Genomic DNA, 8,866 nt, shown 5'->3' on the forward strand with positions numbered 1-8,866 from the left:
CTGCGCAATATCAATACATTGCCTCGAAGCTTGTATTACTTTTTCAAAACAGTAATCAGCAAGATAACAGCGGTTTTTCAGAAAACAATTTTGGAGTACACTTTTCCTTAAAAAAAGAGATAAAAAACTTATGTCAGCAACACAACAGTATTATACAGTAAGTACATTTTTTTATGAATAAATGATTTAAAAAGAAGTTGCAAATTGATAAAGAAATTTGGATATGTCATATGCAAGTAATATATAACATGAAATTTTACAATATACTACAAAATATATATAATACTAATATTTTGAGTTATATTTTCTATAACGTTATGAATATATAGATACATTCTGTTTCAGCACAATGTTAATGTTAAAAAAATTGCTATCTCTAAATATCTTCTTGATATACGTGAATAATGTTTTTCGATTTTGCTTTCTTGGTATCATGGCAGTTAAAGTGAGTAATAATTTATGACATCAGTTTACTTTAGAAATGCACATTCAAGAAAATATTCTACTCTCGCGGTATGCTCTTAATGTTAAAGGATTTTCCACTAATATACAGCCTCTAAAAGGTAGCCTATCTCTCTCGTCCTCCGACAAATTTCCCACACCTCTTGCAACCCATGCTCGTGCTATCGCGAATTGGTTACGGGCAAAAGTAAGGAGATTTCGGAAAGAGTGGCACGCTCTCTCGTGCCTGGCGCCCAACTTAGTAGTAAGAATTACAATCTTGGCCGAAAAACCGCCTGGCTGTCGCAAAATTCAGTTACCGAGGGAAAGGAGATACTTTTACGTAAGAGGAGAACACGCGATGAAGTTGTGCCGTTGCTCGCGAGTACGGTTACAAATTTGGCCACCCTTGGAAAGTACATTGAAAGATAGAATGTCATATAATTATAAGATGCTACATAAGCTAAATTGAAAATTGCAATCCTCTTTAATGCTAAAAAAAATTTTTAGCCAAAAAATCTGTTTTTCAGTTAGTGACATGCACAGCGCCCTGATAAAATATTTTTCATACGTAATTATATATACACATATGGTTAATCCAGTTAAAATGTTATTAATTAACATCACATTTTTGAATGAACAGAAAACAGATCTTTTAGAGGCCCAGAAGGCATACTCCAAAATAATTTTAGACTGTTCAGGAGACGCTTTCCAACTCAATTTGCATACGCTTTCGTATACAACTCCGGGACGTTTTCTTGCGCATACTTCTCATCCCCGATAAAAATTTTTCATACATGAATATGTATAAATATGTATAAACATGTATAAATATGTATAAACATACATAAACACGCATAAATATTCATAAACATGTATAATTATCTATGAAATATATCTATACATGTTCATACATCCTTATTTCTTTTGTAAAATTATTTTTTAGTATAATAGAAATAATAATAGTAAAGTGAAAACATAAAAAATAATTAAAGGAATAATTTTCGTATTGTTTGTTTTAGAAAAGAAAAACAAGTTTGTGGAAAAATGTAAAAAAATTGCTCATACATAATTATGCATAATTTTATATATAATGATATATAAGTAATTTTTTTACATTTCTTCAAACTTGATTTTTTCTAAAACAAATAGTGCGAAAATTACCTTTTTAATTATATTTAATTTTTTCACATTACTATTATTACTTCTATTATATTAAAATATAATTTTACAAGAAAAAGAAGGATATGTGAACATATATGAACATATTTCATATATATTATGCATGTTTATAAACATTTATGCGTGTTTATGTATGTTTATACATATTTATACATATTCATGCATGAAAACATTTTTACCACTCTACCCTATTAGTAGAACATTTTCTTTGGAGTGCATGATTAAACAAATACGAACAAGTAATATTATTTAATTATTTCAAATTACCATTAGTTATAATATAGCAACAATGTTTATCAAATCTCAGGTATCGGTGTCTTTCGTAGAAGCATTTATGGTATTTGTATACGCATGCGGTACAATAACGCAGTTCTACTTACTATGTGCTTCTTTCCAGAAATTATCAGAAGCAGTAAGATTTGTTATGTAACATGTATTGCTTACCATTGTCATATAAGTAAACGATTATTAATAATTTTTTAAATTATAGAAAATGTTTTAAACGATTTACCTGCAATATCTTACGTAAATAATACACCTGTTAATCTTTCTAAACATATTTAATTAGCAAACGTTAAAAATATTTTAATTTAATAAATATGAAATGTAGGGTTATATAAACATGAAATTGTTTAATTGAGAATATTTCATAATTATAAATTGTAAAATGTATTATTTTGTCCAGAGTTCAGAAATAACGGATAAAGCATTTCACGAGAACTGGTATCAATTCAATTTGTCCATACAACGTATATTCTTAATGATAATAGCTAGCAATAATATAGATATTAAACTATCGTTATTTGAAAGATTCAATTTGTCTTTACCTTCATTCATGTCGGTAAGGTATATGATTAATATGTACTATATAATCAGTAATTTATTGTCAGTATTTTAAAAATAAAAGAGGTAGGTTGATATAATTCTTAAATATTTTTTTAGGTTTTGAATCAATCGTATTCTATCGCTCTTTTAATTTTAAGGATGAACTAAGGAATGATGAAAGTAATAATATATGTTGCTGAAATATAATAATGTTATAAAGGTAGAAAATTATTTTATTAAAATTTATGAATTTCACTCTATTAAAATATATAATCATTTAAAATTACAAAACGTGGCTTCAATTATAAACAATAAATAAAAGAACAGAAAAGCTACACGCAGGATGTCGTTAGCGAAAATCACACATTTAAAACATAATTGTTAAAAAATAATATAATCATTTATCAAATTTTTTTTTATAATAAATAAAAATATGCAAAAGTATAAAGGTACTTATTTAAAAAATTATTAATTTACAAAATAGTTTACATTTTATGTTAAAATATGCTAAAATAAAATATTTTATAATATAAACTATTAATTTTTAAATGTTTCGACGTTAATGCGTTTATACGTAGAATAATTAAGGGAATTATATTATTAAAAACAACATAAAATTCCATTTAAAAAAATGGCGATTACCAGTATATGCTATTATTTATAAGTTCTCTCGCGGTTGCACTTCGCTCTCTTCCCGGTCACTTGGATTAAGTTCCATGACCGAAAGCCAGGGGATAAGGACGTACTGGCACATCTGGCGTTAAAGTGTGCCCTCATGGCACACTGACCTAGTTTGGGCCCTTTAAATTTAATCCTTGTTTTTTAATTTGGACAAAAGTCAATTAGCTGCTCAGTCCATAAACACTGTTCTGTGTGAAATAGTTTATAAAATAGAATTATTACTTCAGCACTTTAAATTAATTGATCAAAGGTATTATACAATTTTTCATTGATGACATACGAATAAGTTACCGTCGGATACTGCGACTTTTCTGGAATTTTCTAGAGAATGCGGTAGAGATCAACACAGAGCAATAAGATAATGATCACTTTATAGTCTAGTCGTAATTACAAAGAATTTTACGTTGCTTTTAGCTCTGTGATTAACAAAACAAATACACATTAAGAAATCATACCAATTCTTTGTAAACTATTTTATTCCCCATGACAGTAATATAAGTACAAGAGAATGTTTTCCAAGTCATAATGTACCAAGTGATTTGTGAAATATAGGTAATAATTACTGTAGAATTACTTGAACATTTTCGCGGGGAAAAATCATTACTTGTCGTCGCAAGATCATGATATATTTATAGAAGTCAATGAAAAGCTGAATTTCAAGGAGAATAATAAATTGCTCAAATATTGTGAGAGCAGCTTTTAATCCTGATAGAAATATACGTTGTCTTGTAGACGCAGAAAGGAACGCCAGCAGATAAAGGTAAATACAAATACGAGAGAGTGAGAGAGAGAAGGCACATTTTATTCTTATCCTTTGCACTATTGATCACCTTTACGTTATTGATTCCATAAAGTGTGTATATATACTTTTTCAATAATACATACTATAATAGGTGATGAATAATATCACGCAAAATATTATCAAGTTAAGTACACCAAAATTTTATTACGAATGGAGGAAATTGATTTAGAGGTCATCGATACTGACATACCATTTTGTTTTTAGCAGTATTTTTTAAACAAATGCTAAAAATAAAACTATAGAAACACAAATGGAAACTATCAAATTATATAGCAGTTTTTATAATATTGTTTACAATTTTGCAATTGTTGACCTTTTCAATAAGCAAAAATGTTCTTATGAAAAAATGGGCTTCAAAACTCAGTAAGCAGTAATGCTACATATATTCTTATGGACATAAGCTAGAAATTTTCGATCACATGTGTTTTAAAAAGATCGGGACACCTGAATATCTCGGAAAATAAATTTTACAGAAAAGTGTTTCAGATAAAAGCTGTAGGATTAAAAAAGATCTATTTACTAATATTTGAAGATCAGGTCAAAGTCACATCGATTTTTTTTTATGGAACACTCTACTTTTGATTCCAGAATTTAAAGTTACAGTATTGCCAGCATTAACCCTTTGAAGCATACATTTTTTCTTACCTACTTTTGGCTTGAAAATTGGTACTAGGGGATTTTCAAGGTCGCTGATTACGAATCTGAGGTCAAAATTCAGAAATTTAAAATGGCGGATCCAATATGGCGAACCCGAATTCGAAAAACGATGCAAATCTTAGGAAAATGTATTCTGGAGATTCTCGGGGAGTCACTGATTACGAATCCGTGGTCAGATTTTAGAAATATAAGATGGCGAATCCAATATGGCGACTAGAATCCGAAAAACAGTGAAGTTTTTTTATTTTATAGCATTATAAGGAAAGCAAAAAGTATTATTTCGATATCTCTTTCCCTTCCTTATGAAAAAAATTGGTAAAAAATACATAAATTTTGGAACTCTAGACTAGAACCTTCCCTTAAAAGTCGATCTAAAAGTTTAAAAAAATTCTTAAGCTTTCTTTTTTAATAATTCAGTTTGGTTTGGAAATGTAAAAGTCTCAAAGTTGTTTACATACTTTCTTTTACATAAGTACATAATTTTCTAATAAAATATTGTATTATTAAAGCAAAATTAATTTTTTAAATCTATTTTTGTGGGAGGGCTACACCACCCCTGTTCCTCTTCGGCCTATTATGCAGTATTGTCGCGTTTTTATAAATAATGTCCTAAGTAATAAATGTTTCGTAATTTTGAGTCTAAAATCGATTGAACACACTTTAACGAATATATTCATTAACTTTTAAATTTAAATGCTGATTATTAATCAAGTTATTGTACAAATTGTAAATGGGGTGCCATAATATCACCTCCCCCCCTATCTCTTTAGCAGATTTATGCATGTCAGTACTAGCGATTTCCCTCTATTAAATTACTGACATAATTGCAGACAACTCGTTAAAATCTATTGTTATATATTTCATATAAATACAAGTTTTAAAGCGTCAGATAAATTTGTCATTAATGTTTAAAATTAAATGCGTAATATAAATTAAATTATAAATAAATAGAATTGTTCTGTTAAACTTTTATTCGACTCTTCCGTTGTAAATATTTTATTTTTCTTTGTTCTCTATTCAAGAACGATATACTACGAAACATCAAAGACATGGATTTTCAAAATGTGAATCCTCTGAATGTTCGACTGAACATGATGTCAGGTAATTTGTTACCAATGACCGCTGACAATTCGTCGTTTCCGATATCTTGGAAAATATATAGCATTCTGATATGGTTGCTCGAAATACTTCAAACATGTGTGTTAATTCCTGGGTGTTTTTTTGTGCCAAAAGAGAAAGCTTTGAAAGATGGTATAATCGGTATTGCAGTTGGCATGGAAGTTATTTGTACAATTATACGAATTTGCACATGTAGAGGACAAGTACAACAGTTAATTCAAAAATTGAATAATGTTCTGAGCGTAGAAGACGAGATGATGAGGAGTATAGTGATAGAGACTATAAAGTCGATGGAAAGTCCTCTTAAATTTTACTGGTCGATAGGTGTAATATCCATAATAGCATGGAGTACTCAACCGTTTATGTTGGTCTTTCAAAAAAATTCCTTTTTCTATGTAGATTATAAGATGCCAGTTGTCTATACTAAAGAGCCAATCACGACCAGTATGTTTGTATTTGGAAGTGTTATTGTGGTGATTAGCAGCGCGTATATTTTTACAAAAAAAGTTGGTACGGATAGCTATATAATAAATCTGCTGTTGCTGATAACGGCACAATATAAATATATCGCATTAAAGCTATCGATGATATTTCAAGACAAATTTCTTCAAAGTGATCACAGCAAGTCTAATAAAGAGAAATGTTATCTCAATAGAGATGATTACGCCGAAAAAGAAATAAAGGTTTTATGTCGGCATCATAATGCAGTGATCCAGTAAGTTGAATTTTTTAATTTTCGAAAAAGTTACAAGTGTCAAAGCCTTTTAACTTGAACTGAATCTGCTTTTAATGTTCTATATTATTTGATTCGATGTGGCATTGACTTGTAATATTCAATATCATGATTTAAATTATAACTGCATGTTATTAAATTCTACATATGGGTATTTTAAAATATTTTATTACAATACGTAACTGAAATTTGTTTTAATTAACCTAATAACAATAACGATTCTTATTTTATTTTTTAATATACAACATCTTATTATCATTATTCGATGTTTTTTAGGATAATGTTAATGTTAAGAAAACTACTTTCTTTAAACATCAGTTTAATATATGTAATAAGCATTTTTCGATTCTGTTGCATTTCTCTCATGATAATTTCAGTGAGTAACAATCTCTAATGTCAATTATTGTCGGAATATTTGATAAATTTAAAAGCATTGTAATGTTATTATTGCTTCAGAAGTGCCAAAGAGTTTGCAATTTATCGTCGTGCCGTGATCCATTGTGCTAATACAAATTTCATTAACCGTCTCCTTGCCGTTTTCATCGTCTCCATTAAGATGAGGAGCGCATTGATACATATATATGGATTACGGCAAAATGATAACCTGCAAACTCTTTGGGTATTTCCATCGACATCTAGAATGGACCGCTGATGGCAATGGTGGGGGTAGAAAGACGATTATTCCTGCCTCTCACTCTAATCGTCTTTCTACCCCCACCATTGCCATCAGCGGTCCATTCTAGATGTCGATGGGTATTTCTGAAGAAAATACCCGTGGAGGCATTACCAAAAGTATTATCAATATTATTATTGCATTTTATCAGTCAACATTTTATTGATATATTTTTGGAAATTTTTAGATACCATCAGAAACTTTATGGGAAGTATGTTCGGTTACTGTGTACGGAATCGGTGGAGTAGTGCAGCTCTATATAATATGTTCTTGTATGCAACAGCTATTAGATGCGGTAGGCTTTGTTGCAATTCATATTTTTATATGTGTACATTATATACAAAGGAGGAGAAACGTTTATAAAAAATTAATAAAAATATATTATACATATTTTCTTCTATTCCTAATTAAGAGTGTTAATATAACGGAGTATGCATTTCACGAAAAATGGTATCAATATGGAAAGAATATGAAACGTACATTTATGTTCATGATAATGGCTAATAATTTAGAAATTAAACTGTCAACATTTGAAAAATATAATTTATCTCTATCTTCATTTATGACGGTGAGTTTTAAGTTTACTCTACGTATACCGTTGTCTTCTATTAATACTAATATTCTATTGATTATTACTAGTATTACTGATCTATTACTAATATTCTATATTAATTAAGTTATTCTATTATTAGTATTCTATTAATACTTTAAGACATCCTACAGTACGTATTAGAAATTTTTAAATAAAAAAATATTTCAGATATTAAATCAATCATATTCAATTGCGCTTTTACTATTGAAAACTAATTGAAAGATGCGTTGTTTTGTGCAGATTTTACATACAGTAAATATACTTTTTATAATTTAAATGAAATATAAAGGTTAATATTAGTTTGCGAAACTAACTTCTATTATCTCTTAAAGTACATTATTTTTGTTCCAGTAAAAATAATATTATCATGTGTCATAATTAATATATTAAGCTTAATAATTGAATAAAAATTTAAACAGTGGGCAAGTATAAAGATGAAATGTAGTATAAAATCTCATTGTAATAGAGGATTGTGTAGAAATAAAATTATATATATATATATATAATGATTCCTGGTTTTGGTCTAGCTGTGTTTCCCCCATGTCTATCAAAAGACATCGCACAGTACTCGAAGTGTGGAGCTACTATAATCTTATAAATAATCGATGTCAGTGTTTTCGTTTGATGAAAATCTGTGTCCTCCGAGCCTAACTTTGAGTCTATAGGAAACAAGAAAAAGTCATTGGGAATCAGATCTGGTAAATACGGTGGGTAGTTAATTAATTCTAACCGCAATTCGTTATGGCGGTGTTATGGCGATCGTCGAAATTCGATTTTTTCCGTTTTTACAAAAACACTGACATCGACTGGCACAAATGACTGTCAAACAATAACTGAGCGTTCAAAATGGCTATAATTTTCACAGGTATCTTGCAAAACATGTACGATTGTAGTACCAGAATGGTTTTGACGAGTAATGCCATCTTCATGAGGCTCAAAACTTTTCGAACGATCCTCGTAGAAGATATTTATTAACATATGCTCGTATCCTAAATTAGATGTTGATATTAATGCAGTATCATGAAATTCAAACAATTCTATTGTAGAATGGAAGAATTTCTCTTTTAATAGTTAAATTTGATGTGAGATGAATCAAATTAAACAATTTTATTTTTTATAAAAATTTATTCTGTGATGCATAAAAATATAAATTGCTTTATA

This window comes from Trachymyrmex cornetzi, unplaced genomic scaffold (genome assembly GCF_001594075.2).
Source record: "Trachymyrmex cornetzi isolate Tcor2-1 unplaced genomic scaffold, Tcor1.1 scaffold412, whole genome shotgun sequence".
NCBI lineage: Eukaryota > Metazoa > Arthropoda > Insecta > Hymenoptera > Formicidae > Trachymyrmex > Trachymyrmex cornetzi.